A 20,482-nucleotide genomic window follows, 5' to 3' on the forward strand; every position below is an offset into this window, starting at 1 on the left:
ATGTCTGACATACTTTGCATATGGTATCTGGAGGGACTGGTCTCTGGAGAAGGACATCATACTTGGAAAGGTAGAGAGTAAACAGAAAGAGGAATGTTCAATGAGATAGATTGACACAGTGGCTGCAAGGACGCACTTAAACCTAGCCCAAACAACAATTGTGAGGATAGCACAGGACAGGGCAGTTTTGTTTCTATTGTACATACGATCACTATGAGTCAGAACCAACTCGCAAGTACTAAACAACAACAACACACAGCATTATAGGCTAATTGGTGTTCCAATGAATGAAACATTGGTTTCTTTTTCCTGGGCCTCTGGGATTGATGTGTGTATAGATTTTGCCTTAGAAATGTGGATTTGTGAAGAATTCAGTCTTAAATGATGGGTAAAGTTTTTTTTTTTTTAATTATCTCCTAGTTCTTCTTATACTGAATGCTTGCAATTTTTTTTTTTTTTTTGTTCCTGGTCATGCTGATTTATAATGCCAATTAACCCTTTAAGTCTCTATAAAATCCCTGTAAGTATTTTCAGGTGGTTTGTTAGTCAGTCTCAGACTTTGCCTCCAGTTGGATTTGCCCTCGACCAGATTCAACAAGGGCTACTTTGGCTGCTGGCTAACTGACGCCCTCTCTCTCTCTCTTTTTAAACTCTCACCAAGAAGAAATCATTTTAGATAAGAATCCATCTATTTCAACACCCATCTCAAATGAAAAACCTAACTAAGGGTGTGGCTAAAAATGAAATGCTTTTAACCTCAGGAGGAAGATTCTCACGTAAATTCTCAGGTCTTCCTTCTATGTAGAGTTAATTCTCTCAGACACATTCCTATTCCTTGCTGAGAGTTTGTTTTATTGTTTGCTCATTCAATTTTGTTCTCAGTATTTTGAAACTGATTTCTTTCTCTCCCTTGACAAATGCATTCTAGAGCTTTCATTTTTAAAAATTACTCAATTCTCTCAAAACAGCATTTTTGCTATTTTTTTTTATATATATATAAGTGGCCTAGGTCATCTCAGATGGTCATTGAAATGTACTATAGTAAGATACCCAATATAATACCATGTTTATTTAGTAAGAAAAAACGTAATATTTAGTGTGTCTATAATCATTTTTTTTTATAATCATACAGTTCCTCAGGAATGGCTTCAAATTTATTCGCTGGCCATCAAGACCTCAGAGGGGAATGAACTAATGACAACGGCCCACTAACGCTGGAGAAGAGACACATAGATAATTTTTCTTCTTCCTGATCTTGCCACTCTTCCTTGCTGTGCGGTGCTGCTGAGTTGGCTCCAACTCATGGTGAGCTTACATATGACAGAACGAAATGTTCCTGGTCCCCCATCATATTTACGACCGTTGGAATGTTTGGGTCCGTTTTTTTTGTCTATTGTGTCAATCTATTTCAGGGAGGGTTTTCCTTGTTTTCACTGACCCTCTGCTTTACCAACCATTATGTCCTTTCATAACAAACTCTTCCTTAGCCTCCCTCATAGAATTGTTTTTTCTTTTTTTTTCTCCGACCAAGGTTTTATTCTCATCTTCGTTTTCTCCTTAGTCTTAACTCTTGTCCCAGAGAAGCTGAATGGTCCTGTGGCTTCCATGCTCATAGCTGCCAAATGTCTACATAGAGCCCAGATCTGTCCTCTGAGTTTCAGACAGACAACTGTTTCCTGTACTTGTGCACCTGGATGTCCCATAGTCACCTCAAACTCAAAATGTCTCAAACTGGACTCATTATCATCTTTGTGGCCTATTAAAACTTACTGGTTCCCCACCCTATACCTTCAGTTTCCCTGGTTAGCCCTGACTCCTCTCTCAGTCACCTTAATATGTTCAATATATATCTGCTCCTTTCCTTTTTCACTATCACTGCCGATGGCACTGGGTTTTTTTACGGGGTGGCCCTTGGTTTGGGTTCTCATCATTGTTTTCCCAGGCTATGACAAACGGCTTCAAAATGGTCTCAGGCTCAAAACTGATCCATTTTCCTCACTGCCCCTCAAAGGGAGCTTGTTAAAATCCAATTCTAGGCAGTGCAAATGGTTAACATGCTTGGTTACTAAGAGAAAGGTTGGGGGTTTGAGTCCACACAGAGGCCTCTTGGAAGAAAGGCCTGGTAATCTACTTCTGAAAAAACAGCCATTGAAAACCCTACGGAGCACAGCTCTACTTTGACACACATGGGGTCGCCGTGAGTCACAACTGACTCAATACCACCCGGCATAACCGTATGCCTCCTCTGCTAAAATGTCTACAGTGGCTTCACATCACCTTAAGATAAAGTCCAAACTCCACAAAATCTCATCACGACGTGGACTCTGCCTGGCCCAGAATGAGTCAGATTCAGAACCCTAGTTTTGAAAATGAAAATTCCAGAATGCACGGGTCAGGGGAGAGGAAAAAACACATTTCAAAATATTAAAAACAAAACTGAATAGCTAAAAATAATATGAGCTGTATGCAAGACTTCTAGACTTTACAAACACTGTTTCTTCTGTCTTTGTCCGTTCTCCCTCTCAGGGATGACTCCTACACTTCCTTTAAGATACAGGGTAGTTGCTAACACCTCTAAGGAGTCTTTTTACTTCCATTACCTGCAGGCTGCCCCTTCTAAGAGTCCTCATCTCACCCTCTGTCAATTTTCCAATTACCTGCCTGCTTTTTTGTCTACTCAGAATAACTCTTAGACCTTTGAGGCCCAGAACAACGCCTTCTCTGTCCTGGTATACTCAGCACTTACCACTATTCCTAATAAACAATAAACCAATTGCCATCAAGTCAATTCCAATTCATGGCGAACCCATGTGTGTCAGACTAGAACTGCACTCCACAGGGTTTTCAGTGGCTGATTTGTCCGAAGTAGATTGCCAGGTCTTTCTTCTGAGGTACCTGTGGGTGGGCTTGAACCTCCAACCTTTTGGTTTGCAACAGAACACGTTAACCATCTGCACCATCCAGGGTTTCTTATAAACAGTAGGGGCTCAATAAATTTTGGTGTACTGCATGGTGAGATGTGAAGTGGTTCTGTCCAATGGGGCAAAATTACTGAAGTTATAGCACTCTAAATTTCTTCCCCTCATTACATTAAATATGGCACTGAACTATTACATCCATGTGAGTGTCAGTCAATCATTAAACCCCCCTCTCCACCGACAGAACAAAACACGACCATAAGAGAAAGCTCCGTGGAGACCATGCCCACACATTTTAGTGCCTGGGCTAAAATAAGCATGCAGTGTGTACTGTACCAGGAAACACGCCCTCCCATATTTAAAAATATACTTGTTTGGATTCAGGCTCCTCTTCCTCCCAGGCCTGCATGAGTCACCACAGAAACACCCCATTAGAGTGCACCCCCACTGGTTGGCTTCCTTTGTATGTATATTATGAGTCAGGAGCTATGACTCACAGTTCACTTTTATGACAAAAAGAACTTGCTCTCCCTTCCTTTTCATTACCAGTGTTTTGTAGGCTTTGTTGGTGCGTTTTAGAGACATCTAAGGGAGCAAGGGAAAGGAAAATGCAGGGGGTGGCTGGAGAATTGGCATTACTTATTTTTAACAAGCAACTCTTTACTTAAAGGTCCTTTCATCAGTGCAGCACAGATAATTTGGAGCCTGATGCATCCAATGCCCAGATTATTCCTGGGAGGTCAGTAGCCAGCAGGGGCTCTTCTGTCCTGCCAATGGATGGCAGATAGCATGAGCTGAAGACAGTGAAGATATTGCTTAGCGTCTCCTGCAGGGTTGGTGCTCAAAGGTGGTTTCTCAGAGCTGTTGTTGATCAAATGGCTGGTTTGATGATACTTTCTCAATTATCATACGTAAAGGTTTGGGCTAAGAGAGAGAGATTCCCCAGCACCACCCGTGGGGACTGATGCCTCAAGTGGTAAACACGAAGCAAAGTTAGAGGACAAACTATGTCAATCTTGTATACGTCATCCAAGTCAGTTATGACCTCCCAATAGGAGAAATAGTTTGGCTCCAAGACAGTTATAAACAATAAAGGTTGACTCCTTCCATTCTGTTCTAAAACACCTTTGGTGAGCACGTACTGTGTACATAGCACTATGTGAACTACTACCACAGAGGTGAATTAGGCAGGGCTCTATACAGAAGAGTAACAGGATAAAGTACTGTGAGTTGTATACTTCAAATGAAGAGTAGATAAAGGGCACGAGAGTCCAGGGAAAGGGTAGATTTATTGTTTTTTAGAGGAACTGGCATTTGAATTGGGCTCAAAAGAATGGGTAGGATCTAATTCATAGTTCTGAATGTGCTTCTCTTTCAGAACAATTTCCAAGTTGGGCTCATTCCATTTATACTCAGATTCTACATTCCACAAGTCAAGGGCTCCTGAGAAACCATGTTAATGCATGCATGTGAGTCTACCTGCAAAGGAGACACTTCTGTGCATGGCTGTACCAGGAGTGGGTTTATGGTGGCCAGTAATAAGGCAGAGCCTAAATTCACAAAGTCCAGATCATTCTGCTTTCCAGGGGATCCTTGCACAGTGAATTCTGCCTCTGTTTTAATAAAAGACGGATAAAAATACTTGCCACCCACTTACCTCAGAGGCACATTGCAAGGATGGATAACGTTCAAAGCACTTTGAATATTTTAGGAGAAAAGTGCTCTATGAAAACAAAGCTTTGTTAGCACGAATGTTGGGGGAAAATGAAGCAAAAACAACGTCTAGAACATTTGTTTAGGTTGGGGAAAAAAAAAAAAAACACCAAACAGACACCGAAATATAACTTTTCAGTGAGCAGGCATTCCATAGGCAAGTCCATGAATGCCCCTTCTCCAGAGGCAGGGAGATACAATGGCCCAGGGTATTGTGAGTCTATGAAGAAATGAGGCAAATATAGTGTCTCTGAGGACAGGGGTTTCTGACAAGAATGCAGAATGTGGGAAAGGATTTGCAAGGCACTCTATCCCATGATGTGGTATTGGGGCATAAATATTGGAGGCCAAGATAATCAGAATTGATTCTTAAACAGCTGAAAAGAGGAGTCATTGGGTAGTATAAGCAGCTAATGCACTTGGCAGCTAAGTAACAGGTTGGAGGTTCGAGTCCACCAGATATGCCTTAGAAGAAAGCCCTGAAGATCTACTTCCAAAAATCAGCCATTGAAAACCTATGGCACAGTTTCAGTCTGACACACATGGGGTTGCCATGAGTCAGAACGGTATAGAGGTGGTGGAGAGTCAAAGAAAGGTTATTAAATGTCCAAGGCAGAAAGGGGTGGGTAGTCTAGAATATTCTATGGTCCAGAATAAAGACAATATATCAAGAAAAGGTGTGAACAGTTAATAACTCTGAATACCACATGGAATAAGAGAGGCTGCACCGGGTAGAAGAAGGAAATTAGACTGAGATTTAGAGATCTTAAGTTATAGTCTCCTTTCTGGTATACAACAGTGTATTTTTTGGGGGTAAATTACTTAATTTCTCACAAGCTCACACAGTTGAGACAATCAAAGGGGAAAATGCATAAAAAGAACTTTGAAAGACGTCTGGTGTCACGCAAATATCGGGAACTGTTGTAGTTGAGCTTAGTTTCAAGGGAAAGACAGAAAATCCGTAGAAAGTAGAATGTCCACAAAGGGAGAGAGGCATTTTGGTTATGGAATTTTCTCTTCTTAAAGTAGATGGAAAACACTGGTGTTGGAGAAAAACTTGTGGAAGAGACCTAGAAACTGTTATGGACTGAATTGTGTCCCTCCAAAATACGTGGTGTAATCCTAACCCTATACCTTTGGATGTAATCTCATTTGGGAATGGGGTTTTGTTTATTACATTGGTGAGTCCATATCAGTGTAGGGTGTGTCTTAAACCTAATGTAAAAAGAGCAGATGAGGCACAGAGAAGCAAGCACAAATGGAGGGGAGGATTAGATGCCACATGGAGATCAGCAAGCAATCTAGGGATGCCGGGTCTACAAAACTGAGACATCGTCTCGAAGAGATGACAGAGAGAGCCTTCCCTTAGATCTGGTGTCCTGAATTTGCACTTCTAGCCTCCTAAGAAAACCCTGGTGGCATAGTGGTTGAGTGCTACAACTGCTAACCAAAGGGTTGGCGGTTCAAATCCATCAGGTGCTCCTTGGGAACTCTATGGGGCAGTTCTACTATGTCCTATAGGGTCGCTGTGAGTTGGAATCGACTCAACGGCACTAGGTGGGTAGCCTCCTAAACTCTGAGAAAACAAATTTCTGTTCTCTAAAACCACACACTTGCGGTATTTCTGTTATAGCAGCACTAAGGAGCTAAGACACTAACCGAGAAGTGATATAACCAAGGTTTGGACTCCCATGTTTGGGAAATATCGCGAAACAAATTTTAATTAACTGAACATGGAAAAGAACATAAAAGAAATGAAGATCACTGTAAAAGACTGGGTTTGCAGAGAATGAAGTGGCCAATGAAAATGGAAAGTTGAACAGAAGAAGAAGCTGGTAAAATGGTGAGGAAGGACTTTGCCAAGTAAAGGTTGAAGGTACTGATGAGAAATACCAATGGGGTCATGACGGAATAAAAGGTATGCTTCTTCATGAAAAATGAGGGCCTCAAAGTTAATCTGTGGCATTTTTCCCATTTACTAGTGAAATTCACAGCAAATAAAATGGAAACTTCCCTATGTAATAGAGCAGAACATGTCCTTGACAGCTACCTGGCCAACCAACTGGAAAAGATCCATATTTGTGACTATTCCAAAGAAAGGAGATCTAATAGAATGTGGCAATTATCAAACAATATCATTAATATCAAAGGCAAGTAAAATTTTGCTGAAGATAATTCAAAAGTGGTTATCGCAGTACATTGACAGGGAAATTCCAGAAATTCAAGCCAGATTTAGAAGATGATATTTTTTTTATGGAATGAGGGAGATCATTGCTGACGTCAGATGGATCCTGGCTGAAAGCAGAGAATACCAGAAGAATGTTTACCTTTGTTTTATTGACTATGCAATGGCATTGAACTGTGTGGATCATAATAAATTATGGATATCATTTTGAAAAATGGGAATTCCAGAGCACTTAACTGGGCTCATGAGAAACCTGTACACAGGTCAAAAGGCAATTGTTCGAACAGAACAAGGGAATACTGCGTGGTTTATAATTAGGGAAGGTGTTTGTCAGGGTTGTATCCTTTCACCATACTTATTCAATCTGTATGCTGAGCATATAATCCAAGAAACTGGACTATATGAAGAAGAATGGGGCATCAGGATTGGAGGAAGACTCATTAACAATCTGCAATACGCAGATGACAGAACCTTGCTTGTGGAAGTGAAGAAGATTTGAAGCACTTACTGATGAAGATCAAAGACTACAGCCTTCAGTATAGATTACACCTCAACAAAAGAAAATAAAAATCTTCACAACTGGACCAGTAAGCAACATCTTGATAAATACAGAAAATACTGAAGTTGTCAAGGATTTCATTTTACTTGCATCCACAATCCATGTCCATGGAAGCAGCAGTCAAGAAATCAGACAATGTATTCCAACGGCCAAATCTGCTGCAAAAGACCTCTTTAGAGCGTTAAAAAGGAAAGGTGTCACTTTGAGGACTAAGATGCACCTGACCTAAGCCATGGTATTTTCAAATGCCTCATATGCATGTGAAAGCTGGACAATGAATAAGAAAGACTGAAGAAGAATTGATGCCTTTGAATTATGGTGTTGGCAAAGAATATTGAATATACCATGGACTGCCAGAAGAACAAACAAATCTGTCTTGGAAGAAGTAAAGCCAGAATGCTCCTTAGAAGTGAGGATGACGAGACTTTGTCTCAAGTACTTTGGACATATTATCGAAGGGACCAGTCCCTGGAGAAGAACATCATGCTTGGTTAAGTAAAGGGTCAACAAAAGAGAAGAAGACCCTTAATGAGACGGACTGATATAGTAGCTGCAAAGATGGGCTCAAGCATAGCAAAGATTGTGATGATGGCACAGGTCTGGGCAGTATTTCATTTCGTTGTACATAGGGTCTCTATGAGTTGGAACCAACTCAAAGGTAACAACAACAACAATAACAAAAATATCTGCGATGAAGAGGTTTGAAACTTTCTCAAGGGAATATGGCTGATGCCAGCAATTCCTATGCATATGCAGAAAGTGACATGTTTTTCTGTTATTTTCAATAACTTTAAAAGTTTTTGTTTACTCCAGTTGACACTGATATTTGCATTTCCTTCTCCAATGCAGCCAAGAAACTGACCAGCTGTTCTTTCATTATGTTCCAGCCAATTCTCTCCACTAACCCTTATGGCTGAGGAAACTGGAAAATAACTGAGCTACTACCTGGGAAGACAGAACCATTTCCTTGCCAGCAAGCAGTGCCAGCAATCAGGCCATCAGAAGCCAGAGCAACTGGACACAGTCTTGCTACTCCTGGCTATGGACCTGGTGTCAGAGAAGAGTAACTCAGTTCTCCATTAATTCAGCTGAGAACAGAGGGATGGGCCAGTGAATCCACACACAAAAGATTTAGTATCATTATAATGAAACTGTTAACTGACTCAGAAACACAAAAAATATAAACAGTATAGTACTTGGGTCCTATTACTATGTAAATGATATGATACACAGTACTCTAATGACTATAGGGTCCCTATGAGCTGGAATTGACTCGGTGGCAAACAAAAATAATGACTAAAGTGTACCTGACCCAAGCCATGGTCTTTTCAATTGCCTCATATGCACACAAAAGCTGGAAAATGAAAAAGGAAGACAGAAAAAGAATGCATTCAGATTGTGGTATTGGTGAAGAATACTGAATATGTTGTGGACTTCCAGAAGATTGAACAAATCAGTTTTAAAAGAAATACAACCAGAAAGCGCCTTAGAAGTGAGAATGATGATCGGCTCACTTAATTTAGCCATGTCATCAGGAAAGATCAATTCCTAGAAAAGGATATCATGCTTTGTAAAGTAGAAGGTCAGCAAAAATGAGGGGAACCCTCAATGAGATGGACTCATACAACAGTCAAAACAATAGACTCAACCATACCAATGATCATGAAGATGGCACAGGACCAGCAAAGTCTTGTTCTGTTATACAAAAGGTCACCAGAGTTAGAGCTGACTCATGACAACTAACAACAACAACAAAACTCTAAGAGTTGAAAATCTCTACTCTTCCCCAAGATTGACTTTGTTTATAGTGGGCTCTGGAACAAGAAAAGCCACTCACCAAGCTGAAGTAGTGTATTTTTGTTACACCATGGTACTTATTACCTGTTAGTATTCTTTATCAGTAAAGGAGGAACAGGACATGGTGCAGCCTGCCACATCCGCCAAGATAGCTGGTGGGTATGAGAAATAGATACTGCGGCTCTCTCATTCCTGTGTCATTTAGATTATGTAAATATAAAAGCTATTTGGAAATAGAAAGTTGGAGCTCAGAGAAAAGAGTAGAATATATAACAGGTGATGTCAAAATTCTGTATAAGAAGGGAAATAAGGAAAAACAACACTCAGATCACATTTGCACTGACCTTGGCTGTCCGTATAATGTCCCTAAGGGAAAAGAGTACAAAGAGCAATGCTGCCATATGTCATTTTATAACCATAAGCCTGAATGACCTGTAGGCCTTATTCATCATGGACAGACCATAGGACCCTGAAATGTACAAGGTATACTTCTAACAGGAAGGTCTTTGCCTACCTTGTTCATCTACTGTGGGCTCCTGAGTTATGGTTGGAACAGTAGTCTGTGTGTGGTAACAACAACAACAAAATCTATAGAAAACTTCAACAACTCAACAACAACAACAACAACAAAAACTTGATTATAAAATGGCAATGAACAGGAACAGAACCTTCACCAAAGAAGATATACAAGCAGCCAACAAACACATGACAAGATGGTCATGATCATTAGCCATTGAAGAAATAGAGAGATGGAAATCAAAACTATAATGAGATACCATCTCACTCCTACCAAAATGGAACTGATTAAAAAAACAACAAATGTTAGCAAGGATGTGGGGAGACTGGGACCTTTATTCATTGCTGATACAACTGTAAAATACTACAATCGCTATGGAAAATGGTTTGGCATTTCCTAAAAAAACTTGAAATAAAGCTACTTTACAATTCAGCAATCCCAGGGATATACCCTAGGAATACGATCCTAGGAATATATGCTAAAGCCTTAAAACTACTGACATGACCAGATATATGCACTCTTATGTTCACTGCAGCTTTATTCACTATACCAAACAATGGAATCAACCTAAGTGTAGTACACATAGAAAATGGAATTGTTTGCAATCATAAAGAACAATGACAAGTTCACAAAACATAACAATGGATGGACCTGGAGGGCATAATGTTAAATGAATCAGTCAAGCATATAAGGATGAATATTGTATGATCCCTCTTTTATAAGAAGAAAAGAATAGGTATAGAGAGGCCAATATTTGTGGTTACCAGGAAGAAGGCGGGGAGAGGTAAGTATGCGTTAGAACTTAGAGACTTGTTATTTTTGGTGATGGGAAACGTGACTCTGAATGTGGGAGTAGTGAGCATAGCACAACCATAGTAAAGACAAGTGTTTGAGCACAAATAGAAGGGTAAAGACATAATTAATGAGAATGCTGACAAATTGTGATAAATGTAACTAATGTCAATGAACAACGTACATGGAAATTTGTAAAAAAAAAATTGTTGGTGATATACATTTTACAACAGTAATAACTAAAGAATATGTGTTTGGTTACATAGATATATAAGTATGCATAAATATGTACAGGAAGGCATATAAGACAGACTGTAGGCATATGTATATACATGTGTGCTGCATATATTTTCAAGTATAAAATAAAGCACAAAGGGAGCACAATTATGGATACTTCCTAGATACAACCAAATACCTCACAGGATTGGTTTACTGGGCTTGAGGGCTTAGGACCATAGTCTCATGGGGCAACTGAGTCAACTGGCATAATATAGACCATAAAAACAATGTCCTACATCCTAGTATGGTGAGTAGCGTCTGGGGTCTTAAAAACTTGTGAGTGGCCATGTGAGATAAAATTATTGGTCTCTATTTGTCTGAAGCTAAAGAGAAAGAAGGAAATCAAAGACTCAAAGAAGAAATTAGTCTACAGAATCAACAGTCTAGATGAACAATGAACGAGGACATCACCTACCTTGAGACCAGAAGAACTACACGGTACCCAGCTACCACTACTGACTGTTCTGACCAGGGACAAAATAGATGGTCCCAGATAAAATGGGAGAAAAAATGTAGAACAAAACTCGAATTCCTTTAAAAAGGCCAGACTTACTGGACTAGTAGAGACTAGATGAATCCTCGAGACTATCACCCTGAGCTACCCCTTAAACTTAGAACTCAAACCACTCCCAGAGGTCACCTTTCAGCCAAATGATAGACTGGCCCATAAAATAAATATCACTCGTGAGTACTGTGCTTCTGAAAACATCATCTAAATGAAACCAAATGGTTAATATTTACCCTAGACCAAAGATGAGAAGGCAAAAGGGAACAGGGAAGCTAGATAAATGGAAACAGAACGACCAAAACAAAAATAATGAGAATGCTGATATATTGCAAAGTAGCTAAAGTCACTGAACAATAAGTACAGAAATTGTTAAATGAGAATCTAATTTCCTGTGTAAACGTTCACTGAAAACACAATAAAATATTAAAAAAAAACAAACAAAAAAAGACAAGCCAGACTCCACAAGTGGTGAGTAAGGGGACATTCTCAGTTATGGGGCAGGTAGACACAGATATATGATCTTTCAAGAAAAGTGGGTAGGTATCCTGAACAGACACATAGATCCCTCAGGATAATTTGGCTTACTCTACCCTCTGTGACCTCTTTGTTCACAATTCCTAGCTTCAAACTCTCAAGGTTACACAGTGGAGAATCTCATTTGGATGGGAATGGCTGGCTTAAGCCTGGTGATCCTCAGTGTGTTGCTATATCAATCACCGAAGAGTCAAAGCCCTAAGATAAAGCCAGGAGGCAAACACAAAAGAGAACCAATACATCATTCAGAGTAATACCAAAACCAAACCCACTGCCACTGAGTTGATTCCAACTCATAGTGACCCTATAAGACAGGGTAGAACTGCCCCACAGGGTTTCCAAAGAGTGGCTGGTGGATTTGAACTACTGACCTTTTGGTTAGCAGCCGAGCTCTTAACCACTCCACCACCAGGGTTCCTTCAGAGTAACAGAACTTTGGAAACAGCCTGACATTCCAGGAGTTTCTGGATGAATATCTGCAGCATATGCTGTATGAATTATCTGCTGAGAATCTCAAGGGGGAGGATACATCATTTGGGTTCAGGGACAATGTTTGGGGTGTTCCTGTAGAGGACTCTTCCAATATAACCTGTGATATCTTCCCTCCCTAAAAAAAAAGGGTAAATAAAGAGCAGAGGGGGCTGAAAGAGGAGTGTTGTCGTGTTATTTCAGGCCTGGGGAAGATACAACACATTTATAAGGTTTGAGATTTTTGGCAATTTTTTTTGAATAGCCTCTCCCCAACAGTTTCAGCCAGAGCGGAAGGGAAAAACAAACAGTCATTGAGGAAGCGGGGAATGGGGCAGAGGCATTACTTGAAAAGTTAAACAAAACAGACAAAAATGATGAGTTGTTCACATAAGTTAAAAATAGAGCTAACAAAAAGTCATATCCCTTGAAATACCGACCAAAGAAAGGAGAGTAAATGTATGTGTATCAAGTTATGTACAGTGGGCACCTTGCTATGAGAACAGACAAGCTAACGTGGCTGAGCGGCGGTATCAGGTACAGATCCAACAACAGAACTCTCATCTGCTGAGTTACACCAACGTGGCCAGAAGTTTTCCTGCTTTTGTTTTCTATCCTAGTGAGGCATTTGTAGTTAATTATACTGTCGAAAATAAAAGAGGCATGATTTATATTTCACAGCACGTGTAATTGTTTTCATGTATTCTCGACGGCTCAATTTTGTAATACGCCTACTCTTCGTTTATCGACTCTCTCTATCTGATATTTCACATTTATGACAACAGTAAAAAAATCTACTATCTGACTATGTTGTGCGTTAAGGACATAAGTCTGGCAGTAATCAACGCCGGGGTGCGAAGTGAGAGGAACGCTTGCTGTGATGGTTAAGGCTATATGTCAACTTGCCTGGGCTGTGATTCTCAGTGGTTTGGCAGTTAATAATGATGTATCTTGGCATTAATGTAATGGTGCAATGTGGCAGTTATGTAATGATGTAGTAATCTAACGTGGTCATCCTCATTTTCATATAACGCCAATTTTCACGTAACAACCTGGTCTTTGGAACCTGTTATGGATTGAATTGTGTCCCCCCCAAACGTGTGCCAACTAGGTTAGGCCATGATTCCTGGTATTGTGTGTCTGTCCACCATTTTGTCATCTGATGTGATTTTCCTCCTTTTTTTTTTAATGATACTGATGAAGCAGAATTAGAGGCGTTGATGAGGCAGGACAAAATCTACAGGATTAGGTTGTATCTTTAGTTAATCTATTTTGAGACATACAAGACAGAAGTGTGCAGAGAGGCAGAGGGACTTCCTACTACCAAGAATAAAGAGACAGAGCCTTTGAAGAAAACGTAGCCCTGCCAAGATCCTGAATTCAGACTACTACTAGCTTTCAAAACGATGAAACAATAGATTTCTGTTGTTTAAAGTCACCCAGTTTGTGGTATTTTGTTACAGCAGCCCTTGGAAACTAATACAAATACCACCCCCTGCAACCCACTCTCCCAGAGCAGGCAAAGTAAAATTAAATATGTATCAGAACATGTTACTTTCCTGCTTCAAACTACACGCCTATCATGCTTAGAATGAAATCCACTTAGGTTTTGTTCTACAAAGCCCCAGAAGATCTGACCCTGCCTGCCTCTCCCGCTTTAGGTCCACCACTCCCTTCTGGCCAACTACTCCCAGGCACACTGGCCTTTCTGCCTACACACATGAATCTCTTTTTCAAGCCTTTGTGCTGGCCATTCCCTTGGCCTGGATACTCCTTAGCTCTGCGTGGCTGCTTTCCTGTGCTTCTGAGGGCTCAGCAAAAGTGTGACCTCTTCAGAGGCCTTCCTGGACCCCACACCCTCTCTGACATATTGCCCTGATTCAGTTCTCTGCATAGCATTTTCCACTACATGGTATCTTCCTCTTCATATATGTTTTCATTCGTTCAGTGTCTATCTCCACCCACTAGAAGGTACGCCCCATGTGAGCAGGGACACTGTATATTGAGTTCACCATTGAACAGTGCTAGGCACCTAAAGAGGGCTGAGGAGATACCTGGTGGCGGCCTTATGCTGCCCAGCCAGGCAGGTACCAGGAGGAACACCCTCCCTAACCAATGCTCAGATCCCTCCACGCGCTCCACTGCCCTTCTCCCTACAAACCACTTCTATAACAGAGAGGCAGCACAGCAAGCATAAACAACCAAAACCCCTGTCTTCTCTCACCTAACAGAAAGGAAGCACGGGCATGAGATTAACTGATGAACTGCCTGCAATGTATGAACAGCACAGGGCAGCTTTCTTCCCCTTGTGTCCAGCATTTTGTTAAATGCTGCCTAGGTGGCAGTACTTACCACAGTCCTTACCCCTTGCTGCATATTAGAATCACCTAACTTTTAAAAAAAATACTGATGCTACAGAAAACAGAGCAGTGATTGCCAGGGCATCAGAGGCAGGGAGGTAAGTGCTAAATGACACAACGGAGTTTTGGGGGTGATGGAAGTGGTCTATATCTTGATTGGAATGGTGGTTGCATAGCTATATGTGTGTGTGTCAAAACTCAGAAAGGGTGACTTCTACTGTATGTAAATTAGATCTCAATAAACCTGACTTAACAAAAAAAAAGTTATGTCTGGGTCTATCCCAGATGAAATAAATCATATGGTGGGCCAGAACACAGGTAATGGGTAATATTTAAAAGCTTCTCATTCCCATCCCCCTAATAAACAACCAGGGTTGAGATGGAGTGTGACTCTTGAACTTGGCACAATAGGACAATCTCACAAAAGAAGGGGAGGCAACCGTATAGGAAGCCAGGGGCTTGCTGCCAGCTCCAGGTAAACAACTCAGGGGCCTCATTTTCCAAGTTGTAAGCCACGCTTCTCTGTTTCTTTCTTATGATGGTGTCATCTCAATTACCCAAAAAGTGGCTGGTGATAATGCAATGAGTAATCCTTTTTACATGCATTATACAGATGGCGGGGGTGGGGGACAGGTGAAGCATAGGATTTATAAGGAAATTTATAAAGATTCATTAGGAAAAAGCTCCAAAACCCACTCATTTTTTTTTTAAACAAAGAAATACAATAAACAGATTTTTTTCCCCCTAATAGCACAAATAAGTCATGCTTGGGCTAGATGTGAAAATACTCAGTGAGGCGTAGGTTGGGAAGAACTGTGGTCCCAGCAACCTTATTACTCTCTGAGGAGAGTGTCTTTACTAATAAACAAGGACAAGAACAGTAACTGCTTTTCCTCTCTCAGATCACCTGGGAGGCTCAAAAACAACCAACCCTCACAGAAGTGACCTGTAAATTGCCTCCCATTTTAATAGCAAACGTGAATTACACATTTACTGTGCTAAGGGCTTCACATGCATTACATATTTATTTAATCCTCACAACACTATGAGGTATGTGCTATTATTATCTTTAGTTCAAAATAAAACGGTGGCTTTCCCATCATCTCCAGCTTACTAAACCCAATGGTATGTGCTCAGTCCGCACTTTACTCAACACATCCATCGTGTATGACGCTGGGATAACTCTTCTCACCTGGCAAGTGGGACCGCGCTCCCTTTAGGTTCTCTACTCACTCCACCACTTTCCTGCTTCACCGGTTCCTCCCCATATTCATAATCTTTAACCTGGAGCGCTCCAGAGCTCAGTCTTTGCAGATTTTCACTTCTCTAGTTGTCACCAAGTCAACTTCAACTCAGGGTGACCCCACGTGTGTCAGGTAGAACTGTGCTCCATAGGGTTCTCAACGGCTGGTATTTCAGAAGTAGATCACCAGGCCTTTCTTCTCAGGCACCTCTGGGTGGACTTGAACCTCGAAACTTTTGGTTAGCAGATCAGAATGTTAACCGTCTGCACCACCTGGGGACTCCAGGCCTGTACTTGCTCCCTAGGTTACGCTATGTCCACCCGTCTCACAGCCCAGTGCTTTCCCTGCAGCCAGATGTCTACTTTCAACTGCCTACCCGGCAACTCCAATCAGATGTCTCAACAGACATCTCAAACTTAACATCCAGACCTAAATTCATGATTTCCATCTTCAAACCTTCCCCTTCCCTAGTCTTTCCATCTAATAAATGGCCAAGGACCTTGAAGTATATTTTACTCCTTTTTCTCCAAATCCCATACCCAATCCACCAATAAATGCTGCCTTCTTTACCTTGAAGTGTGATTTAGAGTCTGATCACTCATCACCACCTCCACTGCTATCACCTGGTCCAAGCACATCACCTCCTATCTGCAGCAGTGCAGTGGGCTCCTAATTGGCCTCCCTGATTCCACCATGCCTGCCCCTATAGTCTCTTCTCCACAAATATTCCAGAGTGATCCTTTTATAAGATTATGTCATTTCTCTCCACAAATGTCCAATCTTCTTGTTATTGTTACCTGCCATGGTGACTCCAGAACCAACTGATAGAAAAGCGTCTGGTCCTGTGCCATCCCCATGATCGGTGTGGATCAGGCCATTGTGACCTGTAGCAGTTTCCCTGGCTGATTTTCAGAAGTAGATCACCAGGTCTGTCTCCCTAGTCCATCCTAGTCTGGAAGCTCTGTTGAAACCTATTCAGCATCATAGCAACACATAGCTTCACAGATAGCTGGGTGATGGCTGTGCAAGAGCTGCACTGGCCAGGAATCAAACCCAGGGCTCCTGCATGGAAGGTGAAATATCCCCCACTGAACTACCAATGCCCTCACCCCAATTTTAAACCTGCCACTTTCGAGTCGATTTCAACTCATAGTGACCCTGTAGCAGAGTAGAACTTCCCCACAGGGTTTCCAAGAAGCAGCTGATGGATTCGAACTGCTGACCTTTTGGTTAGCAACCGAGCTCTTAACCACTGTGTCACCAGGGCTCCACCTCAATCTTCCTCTGGGTAAAATATAAAGTTTTTATCTTGGCTTCTGCCTAAATTTCTGACTCCATCAGCTACCTTTCCTCCTTGCCCTGCCCAACAGCCATTTCAGCCCCCTGTCTCTTCCTCCAACATGCTAATAAGCCAACTCCTGGATCAGGGTCTCGGAATCTATAGTTTCCCAGAGACCTGTCCTGCTCCCTCTCCTAGCCTCTTCAGTCCTCACCTCAAATGTCATCATATCACAAAGGGCTTCTCTTACCATCCCTGTAGCCAAATATGGTCCTGCCTTTCTTTGTTTATTCTTAGCTTGTATTGTCGCTTTCTATTACATATTTACAGAAATATAGAATATGCTAGAGAAAATATAGAATATGTAAGCTCCAGGAGACTGGGCCTTGGTCTCAGCTATTGATTCTGTAACTCTAGTGTCTAATACCAGCCATGTCTAGTATGTAACTCTAGTGTCTAACACTTAGATGCTTAGTGAACATTTGTTGAGTGAATGGATGAAGCTCATGGTACAAACATATTCTGCGCCATCAGGTGGTTATAAATCCCACGCTACCAGTGAGTGGCACAGCCAAAGTCTGGTCCCAGGGTCTTCCCAGCTACAATGCCTGTGGTCTGGCTCCCTAAGCTCTACTGCCACTCAGACGCTATCGTAAGCCAACATTATTAAGTTGTCTGAACACTCGTCTATAAAAAACCAAAAATGATTTCATAGTTATCTGCATACCCCCTTTCGAGTTCTAAACTTTCCTGTGAGATAAGCAGAGCCTAGATTTGGACATGGAACTTCACTATCTACATCCTTGACCCTTAAACATTGTTATCATTGTCATGCTCGCCTTTACTCTCATGCTGAATTCAAAAGCCACCAAATCAGTAAAAGAATAATACTTTTATGCACACTATCTTCTGGGTCCTCCAACTCTGAGATTTATTCTAGAATATTAAGTAAATCTAGGCTGTTTATAATCTCTGGGTATGGACTCAATCTGGAAAGCTGAGTCTTCAAAATATCCTATGTTACCAAATGGTTAGAAATGTGTGTAAAATAAAAACAAATATGAATTAGAAAAGTGATACACATGACCACAGTTACCTGTGTCATAAGGTGGCTGCTCCAGGCTAATTTTCAAATTTCCATACTAGGTTCTGCTTCAATAAAGTTGCCATACACCTGAGCACTGGATTGGAGGCAATATTACTATCCCAGGATGAGGCTATGAATACTTGATTAGCATTAGCAATGGAGATTCTTAGAAAGAGTAACAAATTTAACACAGAGACATACATATAGATAGACAAACCATAACCTAGGACTGAACTCTGAACCCCCTGGAGTATAAATCAACACAGAGTATGATTAAGTACCACTAAATTCTTCATATGGAAACCCTGGTGGCATAGTGGTTAAGAGCTGCAGCTGCTAACCAAAAGGTCAGTAGTTCAAATCCATCAGGTGCTCCTTGGAAACCCTATGGGGCAGTTCTACCTTGTCCTATAGGGTTGCTATGAGTCTGAATTGATTCTTCATAGATTTTAGGAAGATGAAGGTATTGAAATTCAGTGGTAGAGGGGTGGAAGTTTACAGATAATGAAAGGAAGGAGGCTTAGAATGATCCATGTGGTAATGGATTAGAATTGGAGACATTAGTATGAACTCTTCCTTAGCTTAATATAAATACAGATGGTTACATACAGGAAGATTTATAGATATGTGTATATGTACAAGTCTTGGTATATGCATATATATTTTCTTGCTTTGTCAGCTAAGAGGGCCTAGAAGCAATGACACTCCAGTAGTAAAGAACATACCTAGTGCCCGGGTATACATGCATACCTACATATATATGTACATGTAAAACTCTCCAAATGACACAGGGTAGTCTGTTGCCTGCAAATCCCAGGACCTCTCCACCACCATGCTGGCCCTTAAGCCTACCACCATCGCACAGAATTGAGTTGACTAAGCCCATGGAAGAATTTTGTCAAATCCTAAATCTATCCTAAGTTTAAGGAGTCCTGGTGGCACAATAAGGATCCCTGGTGGTGCAGTAGTTAAGTGCTTGGCTGCTAACCAAAAGGTCAATGGTTTGAATCCACCAGCTGCTCCGCAGGAGAAAGATGTGGCAGTCTGCTTCCATAAAGATTATAGCTTAGGAAACCCTATGGGGCAGTTCTACTCTGACCTATAGGGTGGTTATAAGTCAGAATCGACTTGACAGCACACAACAATATCCTATGTTTATAATCATAATGTTCACCTTTGTTGTTGTTAGTTGTCATCGAGTCAGCACCAACTCATGATGACCCCATGTATAATGTAACAAAACACTGCCTGGTCCTGAGCCTTCTTCATGATGGTTGGCATGTCTGAGTCATCGTAGCAGCCATTGTGTAGTGCCTTCCAACACTGGGTACTCATCTTCCAGCACTATATCAGACAATGTTTTGTTGTGATTCATAGGATTTTCATTGGCTAATTTTCAGAAGTAGATCCCCCGGCTTTTCTTCCTAGTCTCTTAGTCTGGAAGCTTTGCCAAAACCCGTCCACCATGAGTGTGCCTGCTGGTATTTGAAATACTGGTGGCATCACTCCCAGCATCATAGCAACATACAAGCCACCACAGTACAACAAACTGACAGACAGGCGGTGGCTGACAGACAGGTGGTCTTTACACCAGAGCAACTTCCCTGCTTTCTGAATGCAAATAAGCCAGTTGATCTTTCACTGTTGCCTACAGCATACATTTTACTTGTCTCCTTTTAATATTTTACAGATGGCGTATAGCTGCTCAACCATTATATGCGATTTCAACAGATTAATTCAGGGTCAGCCTTTGGAAGAGAGAAACTGTTTTTACACATACAAAGTAACATTTGTTAGAAATCAGACCATCTCAGATGAATGCCAAACGCACCAAGCATCCTTTGTAAATATTTTCCCCACAAGGAATCCCAAGGTATTAGTACTTACTTAACAGAGTGTGGGCACTGCCCTCTGGGTTTCAGGTAGGATGAAGAAAGGAAGACTCATGCGCTTACTCTCATTAGAGCAGGGATTGAGGTTTCATGCTTTAATATTTTATAATCATTGGTGAATCAAATGGAGGAAGAGAACGCTGAACACATAACAAAAAATCAAAGTATGAGACAAATCAAAGTCCGAGGCAAATGTCTACAGTTAATTCTAACACTGAAGCTCATGGAGGGATCAAGGGGAAGGAAACAATGAGGACCTCACATCAGATTCTGACAGATCAATAACTAAGTGCTTTGACAGATCAAGTACATTTCTGGGGCAAAATATGAGTTGACATAAATTCATGTTC

The 20,482-nt window shown here is 41.2% G+C and overlaps 1 protein-coding gene and 1 long non-coding RNA gene across 6 annotated transcripts in view; both read right to left on the bottom strand.

Annotated features, from left to right (window-relative positions):
• The window catches only part of ELMO1 (engulfment and cell motility 1), a 644,335-nt gene that overhangs the window by 213,722 nt on the left and 410,131 nt on the right, over positions 1–20,482 (bottom strand). The gene's annotated exons all lie outside the window — the stretch shown is intronic.
• Positions 352–20,482, bottom strand: part of LOC135232258 (uncharacterized) — a 74,851-nt gene continuing 54,720 nt past the window's right edge. Inside the window, exon 2 of the long non-coding RNA XR_010322762.1 lies at positions 352–20,272. This is a non-coding gene — a long non-coding RNA (uncharacterized LOC135232258). The remainder of the gene's footprint in view (positions 20,273–20,482) is intronic.

This window comes from Loxodonta africana, chromosome 8 (genome assembly GCF_030014295.1).
Source record: "Loxodonta africana isolate mLoxAfr1 chromosome 8, mLoxAfr1.hap2, whole genome shotgun sequence".
In the NCBI taxonomy this organism is placed as follows: domain Eukaryota; kingdom Metazoa; phylum Chordata; class Mammalia; order Proboscidea; family Elephantidae; genus Loxodonta; species Loxodonta africana.